The sequence below is a fragment of the Paramormyrops kingsleyae genome, chromosome 19 (genome assembly GCF_048594095.1).
Source record: "Paramormyrops kingsleyae isolate MSU_618 chromosome 19, PKINGS_0.4, whole genome shotgun sequence".
Lineage (NCBI taxonomy): Eukaryota > Metazoa > Chordata > Actinopteri > Osteoglossiformes > Mormyridae > Paramormyrops > Paramormyrops kingsleyae.
The window spans coordinates 9,796,347-9,818,076 of NC_132815.1; the positions used below are offsets into that span (position 1 = coordinate 9,796,347).

Here is a 21,730-nt window from a genome sequence, read left to right on the forward strand (position 1 = left end):
AAAGACACAGATAAAAGTTTTTGTTGTTAAGCTGCACTTAGGAATAATTTTGATGGTTTACAAACGTTTGAAAAAATTCTTCTTTTCATCACCAAAGGAAAAACATAACTTTGCTGATATGAATAAATTCAACCCACTGCTTTCAGCTGACTATCTCATTCTTGCGTCCTCAGTTTGCTACCCGAATGGTACTGGATTCCGGTGCGTGTGCGAAGAAGAGTTTGCCTGGCTGAACGACAGCTGTCTTGCGTACACCCCTTGTGATGACATCATTCAAGGCACATGCAGATGCATCAATGGAATACCGTCTGATGGACAGTTTTGCCAACCACAGCCACGTAAGAACGATTCTTCTTTATTCTAATATCGTTCTTTCCAGTTGTTGAATCAGAGGCATTTCTAGGTAATACTTTCGTAAATGTCCTGTAACATTTAGGATCTTTTATGGTTTCAATATTGCATGAGAAGAAGAAGATGGGAAATGAATGGGCATAGTAGACGTCTCGTAGTCAAACATGTCTTGTGACGGCAAACCTAGACTAAAGAGAATTTCAGACCCGAACTGCCTTCCTGTTCTCAGTAGCATGGCAAATCAAAAAGTAGCCTTAGTGTCCTCCGCTGTGTAGAATTCCTCATGACATAACGGACAGTTACTTTTTGGCTTCTGTTTTCAAGTATAATCGACGTTCTGTGTGTGTAACTTTTTCGTGTTGCCTATCATACAGCTACCAGAATTGAATTGGACTATGACATTGATATTGAGGTGACCGTGTCGGATATCGCAGTGATAAATGATCTGAGGAACCTTCTTGCAACAACACCATTCCCATATCCACTGACTGATACCATTGAAATAACTGGGGTGAACTTAACAACAGGTAAAAGCAATCGCTCGGAGATTGTCTCTTCACAATTTCTTTCAAGTGATCCAACGGATATTTTGAGATACTTTTTCTAAGTGGGAGGAAACATGTTCTTCTATCTGCACTTAGGAATAATTTTGATGGTTTACAAACATTTGAAAAAATTCTTCTTTTCATCACCAAAGGAAAAACATAACTTTGCTGATATGAATAAATTCAACCCACTGCTTTCAGCTGACTATCTCATTCTTGCGTCCTCAGTTTGCTACCCGAATGGTACTGGATTCCGGTGCGTGTGCGAAGAAGAGTTTGCCTGGCTGAACGACAGCTGTCTTGCGTACACCCCTTGTGATGACATCATTCAAGGCACATGCAGATGCATCAATGGAATACCGTCTGATGGACAGTTTTGCCAACCACAGCCACGTAAGAACGATCCTTCTTTATTCTAATATCGTTCTTTCCAGTTGTTGAATCACAGGCATTTCTGGGTAATACTTTCGTAAATGTCCTGTAACATTTAGGATCTTTTATGGTTTCAATATTGCATGAGAAGAAGAAGATGGGAAATGAATGGGCATAGTAGACGTCTCGTAGTCAAACATGTCTTGTGACGGCAAACTTAGACTAAAGAGAATTTCAGACCCGAACTGCCTTCCTGTTCTCAGTAGCATGGAAAATCAAAAAGTAGCCTTAGTGTCCTCCGCTGTGTAGAATTCCTCATGACATAACGGACAGTTACTTTTTGGCTTCTGTTTTCAAGTATAATCGACGTTCTGTGTGTGTAACTTTTTCGTGTTGCCTATCATACAGCTACCAGAATTGAATTGGACTATGACATTGATATTGAGGTGACCGTGTCAGATATCGCAGTGATAAATGATCTGAAGAACCTTCTTGCAACAACACCATTCCCATATCCACTGACTGATACCATTGAAATAACTGGGGTGAACTTAACAACAGGTAAAAGCAATCGCTCGGAGATTGTCTCTTCACAATTTCTTTCAAGTGATCCAACGGATATTTTGAGATACTTTTTCTAAGTGGGAGGAAACATGTTCTTCTATCTGCACTTAGGAATAATTTTGATGGTTTACAAACATTTGAAAAAATTCTTCTTTTCATCACCAAAGGAAAAACATAACTTTGCTGATATGAATAAATTCAACCCACTGCTTTCAGCTGACTATCTCATTCTTGCGTCCTCAGTTTGCTACCCGAATGGTACTGGATTCCGGTGCGTGTGCGAAGAAGAGTTTGCCTGGCTGAACGACAGCTGTCTTGCGTACACCCCTTGTGATGACATCATTCAAGGCACATGCAGATGCATCAATGGAATACCGTCTGATGGACAGTTTTGCCAACCACAGCCACGTAAGAACGATTCTTCTTTATTCTAATATCGTTCTTTCCAGTTGTTGAATCAGAGGCATTTCTAGGTAATACTTTCGTAAATGTCCTGTAACATTTAGGATCTTTTATGGTTTCAATATTGCATGAGAAGAAGAAGATGGGAAATGAATGGGCATAGTAGACGTCTCGTAGTCAAACATGTCTTGTGACGGCAAACCTAGACTAAAGAGAATTTCAGACCCGAACTGCCTTCCTGTTCTCAGTAGCATGGCAAATCAAAAAGTAGCCTTAGTGTCCTCCGCTGTGTAGAATTCCTCATGACATAACGGACAGTTACTTTTTGGCTTCTGTTTTCAAGTATAATCGACGTTCTGTGTGTGTAACTTTTTCGTGTTGCCTATCATACAGCTACCAGAATTGAATTGGACTATGACATTGATATTGAGGTGACCGTGTCAGATATCGCAGTGATAAATGATCTGAGGAACCTTCTTGCAACAACACCATTCCCATATCCACTGACTGATACCATTGAAATAACTGGGGTGAACTTAACCCCTTGGGACCGGCGATCCCGCCGGCGGGATCTGACAGAAATTTCGCAAAACCGTTTAAATAACTCCGCGAGTTTTTGTCATATACACATTTTAAAAATACTCTCAGAAACCTTGGACGGTCTACTTTTCAAATATATATAGGTAGAAACTAAATATATTTTTACAGCTTCGTGATATGAATTGAAAGAACAAGAGTGACTGACTTAAGGGTCTGCGTCTCGAAGCGGCTCTGATCGCCCACCCACTTGCAAATCGCGCTATTCGCATGATAATAACATGATAATCCGACAGTTAGTATTGGGTAAAGAAATATGTGAATACGCCCATTGTGACCGAAATAAACAAGAGCACATGTCTGGGTAGTGTTTACACTGATCGGCTACAATATAGCACACGGATACGTCTCTGCCGCTGAAGCTTTGCGCCAGTGTTGCCACTTTCAGCAGCGAAGCTCATACCTGTGTTCATAGCTCAGTGGGCTAAGCCTGTGTGCCTGCAATCACGTGGTCGCCGATTCAAACGCAGCGTATTTAGAACGTGAATAGCGATCTTACGCTGAGAGCGGTCCTAAACGCTCCCGACGCAAGTAAAACCAAGAAAGGTGACACGATTTGCTTTTTTGCCTATTTAACCTAATTTAAAAAACTTTAATACTTCTGACAATGGAAGTTTTGAAAAGAAGACAGATAACGGATTTAGTCAGTGTTTTTTTCAGGATTCTACATAATGATTTCAGCGAGATATAAACTGAAATACACGAGAAAGATACGCAGTCGATGATGCCCTCGTCCCCAGAGCGTCAATAATAGTCACTGCATCATATTTATCGCTTTCTATATTTATATAGTCACAGTTTTTCATTTTTCATTCCATCTATCAATAAACTGTGAAAGGGATTTTATTGTTGCTACTTTTCTTGCGTTTCAAACTGCCTTTCCAAAGTGATGGGTGTGGGGTGCAGTGACATTCCAGACTGATGGGCCATTGACAGTATGCAAACTACTACAGGTGTGAGGACACCTATCTCATCAATATTCATTGTGAAGACCACTGACTTTGAGAAAAAGAGTGTCACTCCAAAGTTCTAACACTTTAGTAATCAAACCATATAAAATTTCTGAATGTCACTTTCACCTATGTGTAGCCAACCCCTGTGTCTATAAGCTTCAGAGCTCAAAAGTCTTACCTAGAAATGTCTATAATGTGATTTTTTACAATTTCTCAGCATGTCTGAAAATAGGTTTTTGAAAAGTATATGTTTAAAGTTGATTTTAACAAAAAATAGAATAATAACATTCTAAGAAGTCTCAGATTATTGGTGCTGAGTTTGTGCTGAATAAAAGCAAATGTATCACTTTGGGATAAATGTTTTTTAGATAGGTGAAATATTTTAAAATGTCAAGGCATGTCAGACTACCTCGAAAGTGGAAAAAAGGCCTCAGGGCCCAGGGGGTTAACAACAGGTAAAAGCAATCGCTCGGTGATTGTCTCTTCACAATTTCTTTCAAGTGATCCAACGGATATTTTGAGATACTTTTTCTAAGTGGGAGGAAACATGTTCTTCTATCTGCACTTAGGAATAATTTTGATGGTTTACAGACATTTGAAAAAATTCTTCTTTTCATCACCAAAGGAAAAACATAACTTTGCTGATATGAATAAATTCAACCCACTGCTTTCAGCTGACTATCTCATTCTTGCGTCCTCAGTTTGCTACCCGAATGGTACTGGATTCCGGTGCGTGTGCGAAGAACAGTTTGCCTGGCTGAACGACAGCTGTCTTGCGTACACCCCTTGCGATGACATCATTCAAGGCACATGCAGATGCATCAATGGAATACCGTCTGATGGACAGTTTTGCCAACCACAGCCACGTAAGAACGATTCTTCTTTATTCTAATATCGTTCTTTCCAGTTGTTGAATCAGAGGCATTTCTAGGTAATACTTTCGTAAATGTCCTGTAACATTTAGGATCTTTTATGGTTTCAATATTGCATGAGAAGAAGAAGATGGGAAATGAATGGGCATAGTAGACGTCTCGTAGTCAAACATGTCTTGTGACGGCAAACCTAGACTAAAGAGAATTTCAGACCGAACTGCCTTCCTGTTCTCAGTAGCATGGCAAATCAAAAAGTAGCCTTAGTGTCCTCCGCTGTGTAGAATTCCTCATGACATAACGGACAGTTACTTTTTGGCTTCTGTTTTCAAGTATAATCGACGTTCTGTGTGTGTAACTTTTTCGTGTTGCCTATCATACAGCTACCAGAATTGAATTGGACTATGACATTGATATTGAGGTGACCGTGTCGGATATCGCAGTGATAAATGATCTGAGGAACCTTCTTGCAACAACACCATTCCCATATCCACTGACTGATACCATTGAAATAACTGGGGTGAACTTAACAACAGGTAAAAGCAATCGCTCGGAGATTGTCTCTTCACAATTTCTTTCAAGTGATCCAACGGATATTTTGAGATACTTTTTCTAAGTGGGAGGAAACATGTTCTTCTATCTGCACTTAAGAATAATTTTGATGGTTTACAAACATTTGAAAAAATTCTTCTTTTCATCACCAAAGGAAAAACATAACTTTGCTGATATGAATAAATTCAACCCACTGCTTTCAGCTGACTATCTCATTCTTGCGTCCTCAGTTTGCTACCCGAATGGTACTGGATTCCGGTGCGTGTGCGAAGAACAGTTTGCCTGGCTGAACGACAGCTGTCTTGCGTACACCCCTTGCGATGACATCATTCAAGGCACATGCAGATGCATCAATGGAATACCGTCTGATGGACAGTTTTGCCAACCACAGCCACGTAAGAACGATTCTTCTTTATTCTAATATCGTTCTTTCCAGTTGTTGAATCAGAGGCATTTCTAGGTAATACTTTCGTAAATGTCCTGTAACATTTAGGATCTTTTATGGTTTCAATATTGCATGAGAAGAAGAAGATGGGAAATGAATGGGCATAGTAGACGTCTCGTAGTCAAACATGTCTTGTGACGGCAAACCTAGACTAAAGAGAATTTCAGACCCGAACTGCCTTCCTGTTCTCAGTAGCATGGAAAATCAAAAAGTAGCCTTAGTGTCCTCCGCTGTGTAGAATTCCTCATGACATAACGGACAGTTACTTTTTGGCTTCTGTTTTCAAGTATAATCGACGTTCTGTGTGTGTAACTTTTTCGTGTTGCCTATCATACAGCTACCAGAATTGAATTGGACTATGACATTGATATTGAGGTGACCGTGTCAGATATCGCAGTGATAAATGATCTGAGGAACCTTCTTGCAACAACACCATTCCCATATCCACTGACTGATACCATTGAAATAACTGGGGTGAACTTAACAACAGGTAAAAGCAATCGCTCGGAGATTGTTTCTTCACAATTTCTTTCAAGTGATCCAACGGATATTTTGAGATACTTTTTCTAAGTGGGAGGAAACATGTTCTTCTATCTGCACTTAAGAATAATTTTGATGGTTTACAAACATTTGAAAAAAATCTTCTTTTCATCACCAAAGGAAAAACATAACTTTGCTGATATGAATAAATTCAACCCACTGCTTTCAGCTGACTATCTCATTCTTGCGTCCTCAGTTTGCTACCCGAATGGTACTGGATTCCGGTGCGTGTGCGAAGAACAGTTTGCCTGGCTGAACGACAGCTGTCTTGCGTACACCCCTTGCGATGACATCATTCAAGGCACATGCAGATGCATCAATGGAATACCGTCTGATGGACAGTTTTGCCAACCACAGCCACGTAAGAACGATTCTTCTTTATTCTAATATCGTTCTTTCCAGTTGTTGAATCAGAGGCATTTCTAGGTAATACTTTCGTAAATGTCCTGTAACATTTAGGATCTTTTATGGTTTCAATATTGCATGAGAAGAAGAAGATGGGAAATGAATGGGCATAGTAGACGTCTCGTAGTCAAACATGTCTTGTGACGGCAAACCTAGACTAAAGAGAATTTCAGACCCGAACTGCCTTCCTGTTCTCAGTAGCATGGCAAATCAAAAAGTAGCCTTAGTGTCCTCCGCTGTGTAGAATTCCTCATGACATAACGGACAGTTACTTTTTGGCTTCTGTTTTCAAGTATAATCGACGTTCTGTGTGTGTAACTTTTTCGTGTTGCCTATCATACAGCTACCAGAATTGAATTGGACTATGACATTGATATTGAGGTGACCGTGTCGGATATCGCAGTGATAAATGATCTGAGGAACCTTCTTGCAACAACACCATTCCCATATCCACTGACTGATACCATTGAAATAACTGGGGTGAACTTAACAACAGGTAAAAGCAATCGCTCGGAGATTGTCTCTTCACAATTTCTTTCAAGTGATCCAACGGATATTTTGAGATACTTTTTCTAAGTGGGAGGAAACATGTTCTTCTATCTGCACTTAAGAATAATTTTGATGGTTTACAAACATTTGAAAAAATTCTTCTTTTCATCACCAAAGGAAAAACATAACTTTGCTGATATGAATAAATTCAACCCACTGCTTTCAGCTGACTATCTCATTCTTGCGTCCTCAGTTTGCTACCCGAATGGTACTGGATTCCGGTGCGTGTGCGAAGAACAGTTTGCCTGGCTGAACGACAGCTGTCTTGCGTACACCCCTTGTGATGACATCATTCAAGGCACATGCAGATGCATCAATGGAATACCGTCTGATGGACAGTTTTGCCAACCACAGCCACGTAAGAACGATTCTTCTTTATTCTAATATCGTTCTTTCCAGTTGTTGAATCAGAGGCATTTCTAGGTAATACTTTCGTAAATGTCCTGTAACATTTAGGATCTTTTATGGTTTCAATATTGCATGAGAAGAAGAAGATGGGAAATGAATGGGCATAGTAGACGTCTCGTAGTCAAACATGTCTTGTGACGGCAAACCTAGACTAAAGAGAATTTCAGACCCGAACTGCCTTCCTGTTCTCAGTAGCATGGCAAATCAAAAAGTAGCCTTAGTGTCCTCCGCTGTGTAGAATTCCTCATGACATAACGGACAGTTACTTTTTGGCTTCTGTTTTCAAGTATAATCGACGTTCTGTGTGTGTAACTTTTTCGTGTTGCCTATCATACAGCTACCAGAATTGAATTGGACTATGACATTGATATTGAGGTGACCGTGTCGGATATCGCAGTGATAAATGATCTGAGGAACCTTCTTGCAACAACACCATTCCCATATCCACTGACTGATACCATTGAAATAACTGGGGTGAACTTAACAACAGGTAAAAGCAATCGCTCGGAGATTGTCTCTTCACAATTTCTTTCAAGTGATCCAACGGATATTTTGAGATACTTTTTCTAAGTGGGAGGAAACATGTTCTTCTATCTGCACTTAGGAATAATTTTGATGGTTTACAAACATTTGAAAAAATTCTTCTTTTCATCACCAAAGGAAAAACATAACTTTGCTGATATGAATAAATTCAACCCACTGCTTTCAGCTGACTATCTCATTCTTGCGTCCTCAGTTTGCTACCCGAATGGTACTGGATTCCGGTGCGTGTGCGAAGAAGAGTTTGCCTGGCTGAACGACAGCTGTCTTGCGTACACCCCTTGTGATGACATCATTCAAGGCACATGCAGATGCATCAATGGAATACCGTCTGATGGACAGTTTTGCCAACCACAGCCACGTAAGAACGATCCTTCTTTATTCTAATATCGTTCTTTCCAGTTGTTGAATCACAGGCATTTCTGGGTAATACTTTCGTAAATGTCCTGTAACATTTAGGATCTTTTATGGTTTCAATATTGCATGAGAAGAAGAAGATGGGAAATGAATGGGCATAGTAGACGTCTCGTAGTCAAACATGTCTTGTGACGGCAAACTTAGACTAAAGAGAATTTCAGACCCGAACTGCCTTCCTGTTCTCAGTAGCATGGAAAATCAAAAAGTAGCCTTAGTGTCCTCCGCTGTGTAGAATTCCTCATGACATAACGGACAGTTACTTTTTGGCTTCTGTTTTCAAGTATAATCGACGTTCTGTGTGTGTAACTTTTTCGTGTTGCCTATCATACAGCTACCAGAATTGAATTGGACTATGACATTGATATTGAGGTGACCGTGTCAGATATCGCAGTGATAAATGATCTGAAGAACCTTCTTGCAACAACACCATTCCCATATCCACTGACTGATACCATTGAAATAACTGGGGTGAACTTAACAACAGGTAAAAGCAATCGCTCGGAGATTGTCTCTTCACAATTTCTTTCAAGTGATCCAACGGATATTTTGAGATACTTTTTCTAAGTGGGAGGAAACATGTTCTTCTATCTGCACTTAGGAATAATTTTGATGGTTTACAAACATTTGAAAAAATTCTTCTTTTCATCACCAAAGGAAAAACATAACTTTGCTGATATGAATAAATTCAACCCACTGCTTTCAGCTGACTATCTCATTCTTGCGTCCTCAGTTTGCTACCCGAATGGTACTGGATTCCGGTGCGTGTGCGAAGAAGAGTTTGCCTGGCTGAACGACAGCTGTCTTGCGTACACCCCTTGTGATGACATCATTCAAGGCACATGCAGATGCATCAATGGAATACCGTCTGATGGACAGTTTTGCCAACCACAGCCACGTAAGAACGATTCTTCTTTATTCTAATATCGTTCTTTCCAGTTGTTGAATCAGAGGCATTTCTAGGTAATACTTTCGTAAATGTCCTGTAACATTTAGGATCTTTTATGGTTTCAATATTGCATGAGAAGAAGAAGATGGGAAATGAATGGGCATAGTAGACGTCTCGTAGTCAAACATGTCTTGTGACGGCAAACCTAGACTAAAGAGAATTTCAGACCCGAACTGCCTTCCTGTTCTCAGTAGCATGGCAAATCAAAAAGTAGCCTTAGTGTCCTCCGCTGTGTAGAATTCCTCATGACATAACGGACAGTTACTTTTTGGCTTCTGTTTTCAAGTATAATCGACGTTCTGTGTGTGTAACTTTTTCGTGTTGCCTATCATACAGCTACCAGAATTGAATTGGACTATGACATTGATATTGAGGTGACCGTGTCAGATATCGCAGTGATAAATGATCTGAGGAACCTTCTTGCAACAACACCATTCCCATATCCACTGACTGATACCATTGAAATAACTGGGGTGAACTTAACAACAGGTAAAAGCAATCGCTCGGTGATTGTCTCTTCACAATTTCTTTCAAGTGATCCAACGGATATTTTGAGATACTTTTTCTAAGTGGGAGGAAACATGTTCTTCTATCTGCACTTAAGAATAATTTTGATGGTTTACAAACATTTGAAAAAAATCTTCTTTTCATCACCAAAGGAAAAACATAACTTTGCTGATATGAATAAATTCAACCCACTGCTTTCAGCTGACTATCTCATTCTTGCGTCCTCAGTTTGCTACCCGAATGGTACTGGATTCCGGTGCGTGTGCGAAGAACAGTTTGCCTGGCTGAACGACAGCTGTCTTGCGTACACCCCTTGCGATGACATCATTCAAGGCACATGCAGATGCATCAATGGAATACCGTCTGATGGACAGTTTTGCCAACCACAGCCACGTAAGAACGATTCTTCTTTATTCTAATATCGTTCTTTCCAGTTGTTGAATCAGAGGCATTTCTAGGTAATACTTTCGTAAATGTCCTGTAACATTTAGGATCTTTTATGGTTTCAATATTGCATGAGAAGAAGAAGATGGGAAATGAATGGGCATAGTAGACGTCTCGTAGTCAAACATGTCTTGTGACGGCAAACCTAGACTAAAGAGAATTTCAGACCCGAACTGCCTTCCTGTTCTCAGTAGCATGGCAAATCAAAAAGTAGCCTTAGTGTCCTCCGCTGTGTAGAATTCCTCATGACATAACGGACAGTTACTTTTTGGCTTCTGTTTTCAAGTATAATCGACGTTCTGTATGTGTAACTTTTTCGTGTTGCCTATCATACAGCTACCAGAATTGAATTGGACTATGACATTGATATTGAGGTGACCGTGTCAGATATCGCAGTGATAAATGATCTGAGGAACCTTCTTGCAACAACACCATTCCCATATCCACTGACTGATACCATTGAAATAACTGGGGTGAACTTAACAACAGGTAAAAGCAATCGCTCGGTGATTGTCTCTTCACAATTTCTTTCAAGTGATCCAACGGATATTTTGAGATACTTTTTCTAAGTGGGAGGAAACATGTTCTTCTATCTGCACTTAGGAATAATTTTGATGGTTTACAGACATTTGAAAAAATTCTTCTTTTCATCACCAAAGGAAAAACATAACTTTGCTGATATGAATAAATTCAACCCACTGCTTTCAGCTGACTATCTCATTCTTGCGTCCTCAGTTTGCTACCCGAATGGTACTGGATTCCGGTGCGTGTGCGAAGAACAGTTTGCCTGGCTGAACGACAGCTGTCTTGCGTACACCCCTTGCGATGACATCATTCAAGGCACATGCAGATGCATCAATGGAATACCGTCTGATGGACAGTTTTGCCAACCACAGCCACGTAAGAACGATTCTTCTTTATTCTAATATCGTTCTTTCCAGTTGTTGAATCAGAGGCATTTCTAGGTAATACTTTCGTAAATGTCCTGTAACATTTAGGATCTTTTATGGTTTCAATATTGCATGAGAAGAAGAAGATGGGAAATGAATGGGCATAGTAGACGTCTCGTAGTCAAACATGTCTTGTGACGGCAAACCTAGACTAAAGAGAATTTCAGACCCGAACTGCCTTCCTGTTCTCAGTAGCATGGAAAATCAAAAAGTAGCCTTAGTGTCCTCCGCTGTGTAGAATTCCTCATGACATAACGGACAGTTACTTTTTGGCTTCTGTTTTCAAGTATAATCGACGTTCTGTGTGTGTAACTTTTTCGTGTTGCCTATCATACAGCTACCAGAATTGAATTGGACTATGACATTGATATTGAGGTGACCGTGTCAGATATCGCAGTGATAAATGATCTGAGGAACCTTCTTGCAACAACACCATTCCCATATCCACTGACTGATACCATTGAAATAACTGGGGTGAACTTAACAACAGGTAAAAGCAATCGCTCGGAGATTGTTTCTTCACAATTTCTTTCAAGTGATCCAACGGATATTTTGAGATACTTTTTCTAAGTGGGAGGAAACATGTTCTTCTATCTGCACTTAAGAATAATTTTGATGGTTTACAAACATTTGAAAAAAATCTTCTTTTCATCACCAAAGGAAAAACATAACTTTGCTGATATGAATAAATTCAACCCACTGCTTTCAGCTGACTATCTCATTCTTGCGTCCTCAGTTTGCTACCCGAATGGTACTGGATTCCGGTGCGTGTGCGAAGAACAGTTTGCCTGGCTGAACGACAGCTGTCTTGCGTACACCCCTTGCGATGACATCATTCAAGGCACATGCAGATGCATCAATGGAATACCGTCTGATGGACAGTTTTGCCAACCACAGCCACGTAAGAACGATTCTTCTTTATTCTAATATCGTTCTTTCCAGTTGTTGAATCAGAGGCATTTCTAGGTAATACTTTCGTAAATGTCCTGTAACATTTAGGATCTTTTATGGTTTCAATATTGCATGAGAAGAAGAAGATGGGAAATGAATGGGCATAGTAGACGTCTCGTAGTCAAACATGTCTTGTGACGGCAAACCTAGACTAAAGAGAATTTCAGACCCGAACTGCCTTCCTGTTCTCAGTAGCATGGCAAATCAAAAAGTAGCCTTAGTGTCCTCCGCTGTGTAGAATTCCTCATGACATAACGGACAGTTACTTTTTGGCTTCTGTTTTCAAGTATAATCGACGTTCTGTGTGTGTAACTTTTTCGTGTTGCCTATCATACAGCTACCAGAATTGAATTGGACTATGACATTGATATTGAGGTGACCGTGTCGGATATCGCAGTGATAAATGATCTGAGGAACCTTCTTGCAACAACACCATTCCCATATCCACTGACTGATACCATTGAAATAACTGGGGTGAACTTAACAACAGGTAAAAGCAATCGCTCGGAGATTGTCTCTTCACAATTTCTTTCAAGTGATCCAACGGATATTTTGAGATACTTTTTCTAAGTGGGAGGAAACATGTTCTTCTATCTGCACTTAAGAATAATTTTGATGGTTTACAAACATTTGAAAAAATTCTTCTTTTCATCACCAAAGGAAAAACATAACTTTGCTGATATGAATAAATTCAACCCACTGCTTTCAGCTGACTATCTCATTCTTGCGTCCTCAGTTTGCTACCCGAATGGTACTGGATTCCGGTGCGTGTGCGAAGAACAGTTTGCCTGGCTGAACGACAGCTGTCTTGCGTACACCCCTTGTGATGACATCATTCAAGGCACATGCAGATGCATCAATGGAATACCGTCTGATGGACAGTTTTGCCAACCACAGCCACGTAAGAACGATTCTTCTTTATTCTAATATCGTTCTTTCCAGTTGTTGAATCAGAGGCATTTCTAGGTAATACTTTCGTAAATGTCCTGTAACATTTAGGATCTTTTATGGTTTCAATATTGCATGAGAAGAAGAAGATGGGAAATGAATGGGCATAGTAGACGTCTCGTAGTCAAACATGTCTTGTGACGGCAAACCTAGACTAAAGAGAATTTCAGACCCGAACTGCCTTCCTGTTCTCAGTAGCATGGCAAATCAAAAAGTAGCCTTAGTGTCCTCCGCTGTGTAGAATTCCTCATGACATAACGGACAGTTACTTTTTGGCTTCTGTTTTCAAGTATAATCGACGTTCTGTGTGTGTAACTTTTTCGTGTTGCCTATCATACAGCTACCAGAATTGAATTGGACTATGACATTGATATTGAGGTGACCGTGTCGGATATCGCAGTGATAAATGATCTGAGGAACCTTCTTGCAACAACACCATTCCCATATCCACTGACTGATACCATTGAAATAACTGGGGTGAACTTAACAACAGGTAAAAGCAATCGCTCGGAGATTGTCTCTTCACAATTTCTTTCAAGTGATCCAACGGATATTTTGAGATACTTTTTCTAAGTGGGAGGAAACATGTTCTTCTATCTGCACTTAGGAATAATTTTGATGGTTTACAAACATTTGAAAAAATTCTTCTTTTCATCACCAAAGGAAAAACATAACTTTGCTGATATGAATAAATTCAACCCACTGCTTTCAGCTGACTATCTCATTCTTGCGTCCTCAGTTTGCTACCCGAATGGTACTGGATTCCGGTGCGTGTGCGAAGAAGAGTTTGCCTGGCTGAACGACAGCTGTCTTGCGTACACCCCTTGTGATGACATCATTCAAGGCACATGCAGATGCATCAATGGAATACCGTCTGATGGACAGTTTTGCCAACCACAGCCACGTAAGAACGATCCTTCTTTATTCTAATATCGTTCTTTCCAGTTGTTGAATCACAGGCATTTCTGGGTAATACTTTCGTAAATGTCCTGTAACATTTAGGATCTTTTATGGTTTCAATATTGCATGAGAAGAAGAAGATGGGAAATGAATGGGCATAGTAGACGTCTCGTAGTCAAACATGTCTTGTGACGGCAAACTTAGACTAAAGAGAATTTCAGACCCGAACTGCCTTCCTGTTCTCAGTAGCATGGAAAATCAAAAAGTAGCCTTAGTGTCCTCCGCTGTGTAGAATTCCTCATGACATAACGGACAGTTACTTTTTGGCTTCTGTTTTCAAGTATAATCGACGTTCTGTGTGTGTAACTTTTTCGTGTTGCCTATCATACAGCTACCAGAATTGAATTGGACTATGACATTGATATTGAGGTGACCGTGTCAGATATCGCAGTGATAAATGATCTGAAGAACCTTCTTGCAACAACACCATTCCCATATCCACTGACTGATACCATTGAAATAACTGGGGTGAACTTAACAACAGGTAAAAGCAATCGCTCGGAGATTGTCTCTTCACAATTTCTTTCAAGTGATCCAACGGATATTTTGAGATACTTTTTCTAAGTGGGAGGAAACATGTTCTTCTATCTGCACTTAGGAATAATTTTGATGGTTTACAAACATTTGAAAAAATTCTTCTTTTCATCACCAAAGGAAAAACATAACTTTGCTGATATGAATAAATTCAACCCACTGCTTTCAGCTGACTATCTCATTCTTGCGTCCTCAGTTTGCTACCCGAATGGTACTGGATTCCGGTGCGTGTGCGAAGAAGAGTTTGCCTGGCTGAACGACAGCTGTCTTGCGTACACCCCTTGTGATGACATCATTCAAGGCACATGCAGATGCATCAATGGAATACCGTCTGATGGACAGTTTTGCCAACCACAGCCACGTAAGAACGATTCTTCTTTATTCTAATATCGTTCTTTCCAGTTGTTGAATCAGAGGCATTTCTAGGTAATACTTTCGTAAATGTCCTGTAACATTTAGGATCTTTTATGGTTTCAATATTGCATGAGAAGAAGAAGATGGGAAATGAATGGGCATAGTAGACGTCTCGTAGTCAAACATGTCTTGTGACGGCAAACCTAGACTAAAGAGAATTTCAGACCCGAACTGCCTTCCTGTTCTCAGTAGCATGGCAAATCAAAAAGTAGCCTTAGTGTCCTCCGCTGTGTAGAATTCCTCATGACATAACGGACAGTTACTTTTTGGCTTCTGTTTTCAAGTATAATCGACGTTCTGTGTGTGTAACTTTTTCGTGTTGCCTATCATACAGCTACCAGAATTGAATTGGACTATGACATTGATATTGAGGTGACCGTGTCAGATATCGCAGTGATAAATGATCTGAGGAACCTTCTTGCAACAACACCATTCCCATATCCACTGACTGATACCATTGAAATAACTGGGGTGAACTTAACAACAGGTAAAAGCAATCGCTCGGTGATTGTCTCTTCACAATTTCTTTCAAGTGATCCAACGGATATTTTGAGATACTTTTTCTAAGTGGGAGGAAACATGTTCTTCTATCTGCACTTAAGAATAATTTTGATGGTTTACAAACATTTGAAAAAAATCTTCTTTTCATCACCAAAGGAAAAACATAACTTTGCTGATATGAATAAATTCAACCCACTGCTTTCAGCTGACTATCTCATTCTTGCGTCCTCAGTTTGCTACCCGAATGGTACTGGATTCCGGTGCGTGTGCGAAGAACAGTTTGCCTGGCTGAACGACAGCTGTCTTGCGTACACCCCTTGCGATGACATCATTCAAGGCACATGCAGATGCATCAATGGAATACCGTCTGATGGACAGTTTTGCCAACCACAGCCACGTAAGAACGATTCTTCTTTATTCTAATATCGTTCTTTCCAGTTGTTGAATCAGAGGCATTTCTAGGTAATACTTTCGTAAATGTCCTGTAACATTTAGGATCTTTTATGGTTTCAATATTGCATGAGAAGAAGAAGATGGGAAATGAATGGGCATAGTAGACGTCTCGTAGTCAAACATGTCTTGTGACGGCAAACCTAGACTAAAGAGAATTTCAGACCCGAACTGCCTTCCTGTTCTCAGTAGCATGGCAAATCAAAAAGTAGCCTTAGTGTCCTCCGCTGTGTAGAATTCCTCATGACATAACGGACAGTTACTTTTTGGCTTCTGTTTTCAAGTATAATCGACGTTCTGTATGTGTAACTTTTTCGTGTTGCCTATCATACAGCTACCAGAATTGAATTGGACTATGACATTGATATTGAGGTGACCGTGTCAGATATCGCAGTGATAAATGATCTGAGGAACCTTCTTGCAACAACACCATTCCCATATCCACTGACTGATACCATTGAAATAACTGGGGTGAACTTAACAACAGGTAAAAGCAATCGCTCGGTGATTGTCTCTTCACAATTTCTTTCAAGTGATCCAACGGATATTTTGAGATACTTTTTCTAAGTGGGAGGAAACATGTTCTTCTATCTGCACTTAGGAATAATTTTGATGGTTTACAGACATTTGAAAAAATTCTTCTTTTCATCACCAAAGGAAAAACATAACTTTGCTGATATGAATAAATTCAACCCACTGCTTTCAGCTGACTATCTCATTCTTGCGTCCTCAGTTTGCTACCCGAATGGTACTGGATTCCGGTGCGTGTGCGAAGAACAGTTTGCCTGGCTGAACGACAGCTGTCTTGCGTACACCCCTTGCGATGACATCATTCAAGGCACATGCAGATGCATCAATGGAATACCGTCTGATGGACAGTTTTGCCAACCACAGCCACGTAAGAACGATTCTTCTTTATTCTAATATCGTTCTTTCCAGTTGTTGAATCAGAGGCATTTCTAGGTAATACTTTCGTAAATGTCCTGTAACATTTAGGATCTTTTATGGTTTCAATATTGCATGAGAAGAAGAAGATGGGAAATGAATGGGCATAGTAGACGTCTCGTAGTCAAACATGTCTTGTGACGGCAAACCTAGACTAAAGAGAATTTCAGACCCGAACTGCCTTCCTGTTCTCAGTAGCATGGAAAATCAAAAAGTAGCCTTAGTGTCCTCCGCTGTGTAGAATTCCTCATGACATAACGGACAGTTACTTTTTGGCTTCTGTTTTCAAGTATAATCGACGTTCTGTGTGTGTAACTTTTTCGTGTTGCCTATCATACAGCTACCAGAATTGAATTGGACTATGACATTGATATTGAGGTGACCGTGTCAGATATCGCAGTGATAAATGATCTGAGGAACCTTCTTGCAACAACACCATTCCCATATCCACTGACTGATACCATTGAAATAACTGGGGTGAACTTAACAACAGGTAAAAGCAATCGCTCGGAGATTGTTTCTTCACAATTTCTTTCAAGTGATCCAACGGATATTTTGAGATACTTTTTCTAAGTGGGAGGAAACATGTTCTTCTATCTGCACTTAAGAATAATTTTGATGGTTTACAAACATTTGAAAAAAATCTTCTTTTCATCACCAAAGGAAAAACATAACTTTGCTGATATGAATAAATTCAACCCACTGCTTTCAGCTGACTATCTCATTCTTGCGTCCTCAGTTTGCTACCCGAATGGTACTGGATTCCGGTGCGTGTGCGAAGAACAGTTTGCCTGGCTGAACGACAGCTGTCTTGCGTACACCCCTTGCGATGACATCATTCAAGGCACATGCAGATGCATCAATGGAATACCGTCTGATGGACAGTTTTGCCAACCACAGCCACGTAAGAACGATTCTTCTTTATTCTAATATCGTTCTTTCCAGTTGTTGAATCAGAGGCATTTCTAGGTAATACTTTCGTAAATGTCCTGTAACATTTAGGATCTTTTATGGTTTCAATATTGCATGAGAAGAAGAAGATGGGAAATGAATGGGCATAGTAGACGTCTCGTAGTCAAACATGTCTTGTGACGGCAAACCTAGACTAAAGAGAATTTCAGACCCGAACTGCCTTCCTGTTCTCAGTAGCATGGAAAATCAAAAAGTAGCCTTAGTGTCCTCCGCTGTGTAGAATTCCTCATGACATAACGGACAGTTACTTTTTGGCTTCTGTTTTCAAGTATAATCGACGTTCTGTGTGTGTAACTTTTTCGTGTTGCCTATCATACAGCTACCAGAATTGAATTGGACTATGACATTGATATTGAGGTGACCGTGTCGGATATCGCAGTGATAAATGATCTGAGGAACCTTCTTGCAACAACACCATTCCCATATCCACTGACTGATACCATTGAAATAACTGGGGTGAACTTAACAACAGGTAAAAGCAATCGCTCGGAGATTGTCTCTTCACAATTTCTTTCAAGTGATCCAACGGATATTTTGAGATACTTTTTCTAAGTGGGAGGAAACATGTTCTTCTATCTGCACTTAAGAATAATTTTGATGGTTTACAAACATTTGAAAAAATTCTTCTTTTCATCACCAAAGGAAAAACATAACTTTGCTGATATGAATAAATTCAACCCACTGCTTTCAGCTGACTATCTCATTCTTGCGTCCTCAGTTTGCTACCCGAATGGTACTGGATTCCGGTGCGTGTGCGAAGAACAGTTTGCCTGGCTGAACGACAGCTGTCTTGCGTACACCCCTTGTGATGACATCATTCAAGGCACATGCAGATGCATCAATGGAATACCGTCTGATGGACAGTTTTGCCAACCACAGCCACGTAAGAACGATTCTTCTTTATTCTAATATCGTTCTTTCCAGTTGTTGAATCAGAGGCATTTCTAGGTAATACTTTCGTAAATGTCCTGTAACATTTAGGATCTTTTATGGTTTCAATATTGCATGAGAAGAAGAAGATGGGAAATGAATGGGCATAGTAGACGTCTCGTAGTCAAACATGTCTTGTGACGGCAAACCTAGACTAAAGAGAATTTCAGACCCGAACTGCCTTCCTGTTCTCAGTAGCATGGCAAATCAAAAAGTAGCCTTAGTGTCCTCCGCTGTGTAGAATTCCTCATGACATAACGGACAGTTACTTTTTGGCTTCTGTTTTCAAGTATAATCGACGTTCTGTGTGTGTAACTTTTTCGTGTTGCCTATCATACAGCTACCAGAATTGAATTGGACTATGACATTGATATTGAGGTGACCGTGTCGGATATCGCAGTGATAAATGATCTGAGGAACCTTCTTGCAACAACACCATTCCCATATCCACTGACTGATACCATTGAAATAACTGGGGTGAACTTAACAACAGGTAAAAGCAATCGCTCGGAGATTGTCTCTTCACAATTTCTTTCAAGTGATCCAACGGATATTTTGAGATACTTTTTCTAAGTGGGAGGAAACATGTTCTTCTATCTGCACTTAGGAATAATTTTGATGGTTTACAAACATTTGAAAAAATTCTTCTTTTCATCACCAAAGGAAAAACATAACTTTGCTGATATGAATAAATTCAACCCACTGCTTTCAGCTGACTATCTCATTCTTGCGTCCTCAGTTTGCTACCCGAATGGTACTGGATTCCGGTGCGTGTGCGAAGAACAGTTTGCCTGGCTGAACGACAGCTGTCTTGCGTACACCCCTTGCGATGACATCATTCAAGGCACATGCAGATGCATCAATGGAATACCGTCTGATGGACAGTTTTGCCAACCACAGCCACGTAAGAACGATTCTTCTTTATTCTAATATCGTTCTTTCCAGTTGTTGAATCAGAGGCATTTCTAGGTAATACTTTCGTAAATGTCCTGTAACATTTAGGATCTTTTATGGTTTCAATATTGCATGAGAAGAAGAAGATGGGAAATGAATGGGCATAGTAGACGTCTCGTAGTCAAACATGTCTTGTGACGGCAAACCTAGACTAAAGAGAATTTCAGACCCGAACTGCCTTCCTGTTCTCAGTAGCATGGCAAATCAAAAAGTAGCCTTAGTGTCCTCCGCTGTGTAGAATTCCTCATGACATAACGGACAGTTACTTTTTGGCTTCTGTTTTCAAGTATAATCGACGTTCTGTATGTGTAACTTTTTCGTGTTGCCTATCATACAGCTACCAGAATTGAATTGGACTATGACATTGATATTGAGGTGACCGTGTCAGATATCGCAGTGATAAATGATCTGAGGAACCTTCTTGCAACAACACCATTCCCATATCCACTGACTGATACCATTGAAATAACTGGGGTGAACTTAACAACAGGTAAAAGCAATCGCTCGGTGATTGTCTCTTCACAATTTCTTTCAAGTGATCCAACGGATATTTTGAGATACTTTTTCTAAGTGGGAGGAAACATGTTCTTCTATCTGCACTTAGGAATAATTTTGATGGTTTACAGACATTTGAAAAAATTCTTCTTTTCATCACCAAAGGAAAAACATAACTTTGCTGATATGAATAAATTCAACCCACTGCTTTCAGCTGACTATCTCATTCTTGCGTCCTCAGTTTGCTACCCGAATGGTACTGGATTCCGGTGCGTGTGCGAAGAACAGTTTGCCTGGCTGAACGACAGCTGTCTTGCGTACACCCCTTGCGATGACATCATTCAAGGCACATGCAGATGCATCAATGGAATACCGTCTGATGGACAGTTTTGCCAACCACAGCCACGTAAGAACGATTCTTCTTTATTCTAATATCGTTCTTTCCAGTTGTTGAATCAGAGGCATTTCTAGGTAATACTTTCGTAAATGTCCTGTAACATTTAGGATCTTTTATGGTTTCAATATTGCATGAGAAGAAGAAGATGGGAAATGAATGGGCATAGTAGACGTCTCGTAGTCAAACATGTCTTGTGACGGCAAACCTAGACTAAAGAGAATTTCAGACCCGAACTGCCTTCCTGTTCTCAGTAGCATGGAAAATCAAAAAGTAGCCTTAGTGTCCTCCGCTGTGTAGAATTCCTCATGACATAACGGACAGTTACTTTTTGGCTTCTGTTTTCAAGTATAATCGACGTTCTGTGTGTGTAACTTTTTCGTGTTGCCTATCATACAGCTACCAGAATTGAATTGGACTATGACATTGATATTGAGGTGACCGTGTCAGATATCGCAGTGATAAATGATCTGAGGAACCTTCTTGCAACAACACCATTCCCATATCCACTGACTGATACCATTGAAATAACTGGGGTGAACTTAACAACAGGTAAAAGCAATCGCTCGGAGATTGTTTCTTCACAATTTCTTTCAAGTGATCCAACGGATATTTTGAGATACTTTTTCTAAGTGGGAGGAAACATGTTCTTCTATCTGCACTTAAGAATAATTTTGATGGTTTACAAACATTTGAAAAAAATCTTCTTTTCATCACCAAAGGAAAAACATAACTTTGCTGATATGAATAAATTCAACCCACTGCTTTCAGCTGACTATCTCATTCTTGCGTCCTCAGTTTGCTACCCGAATGGTACTGGATTCCGGTGCGTGTGCGAAGAACAGTTTGCCTGGCTGAACGACAGCTGTCTTGCGTACACCCCTTGCGATGACATCATTCAAGGCACATGCAGATGCATCAATGGA

General features: G+C 40.1%; 1 protein-coding gene across 1 annotated transcript in view; it reads left to right on the forward strand.

Annotated features, from left to right (window-relative positions):
• Positions 1–21,730, forward strand: part of LOC111836379 (adhesion G protein-coupled receptor F4-like) — a 135,374-nt gene that overhangs the window by 19,085 nt on the left and 94,559 nt on the right. The window lies entirely within an intron of this gene.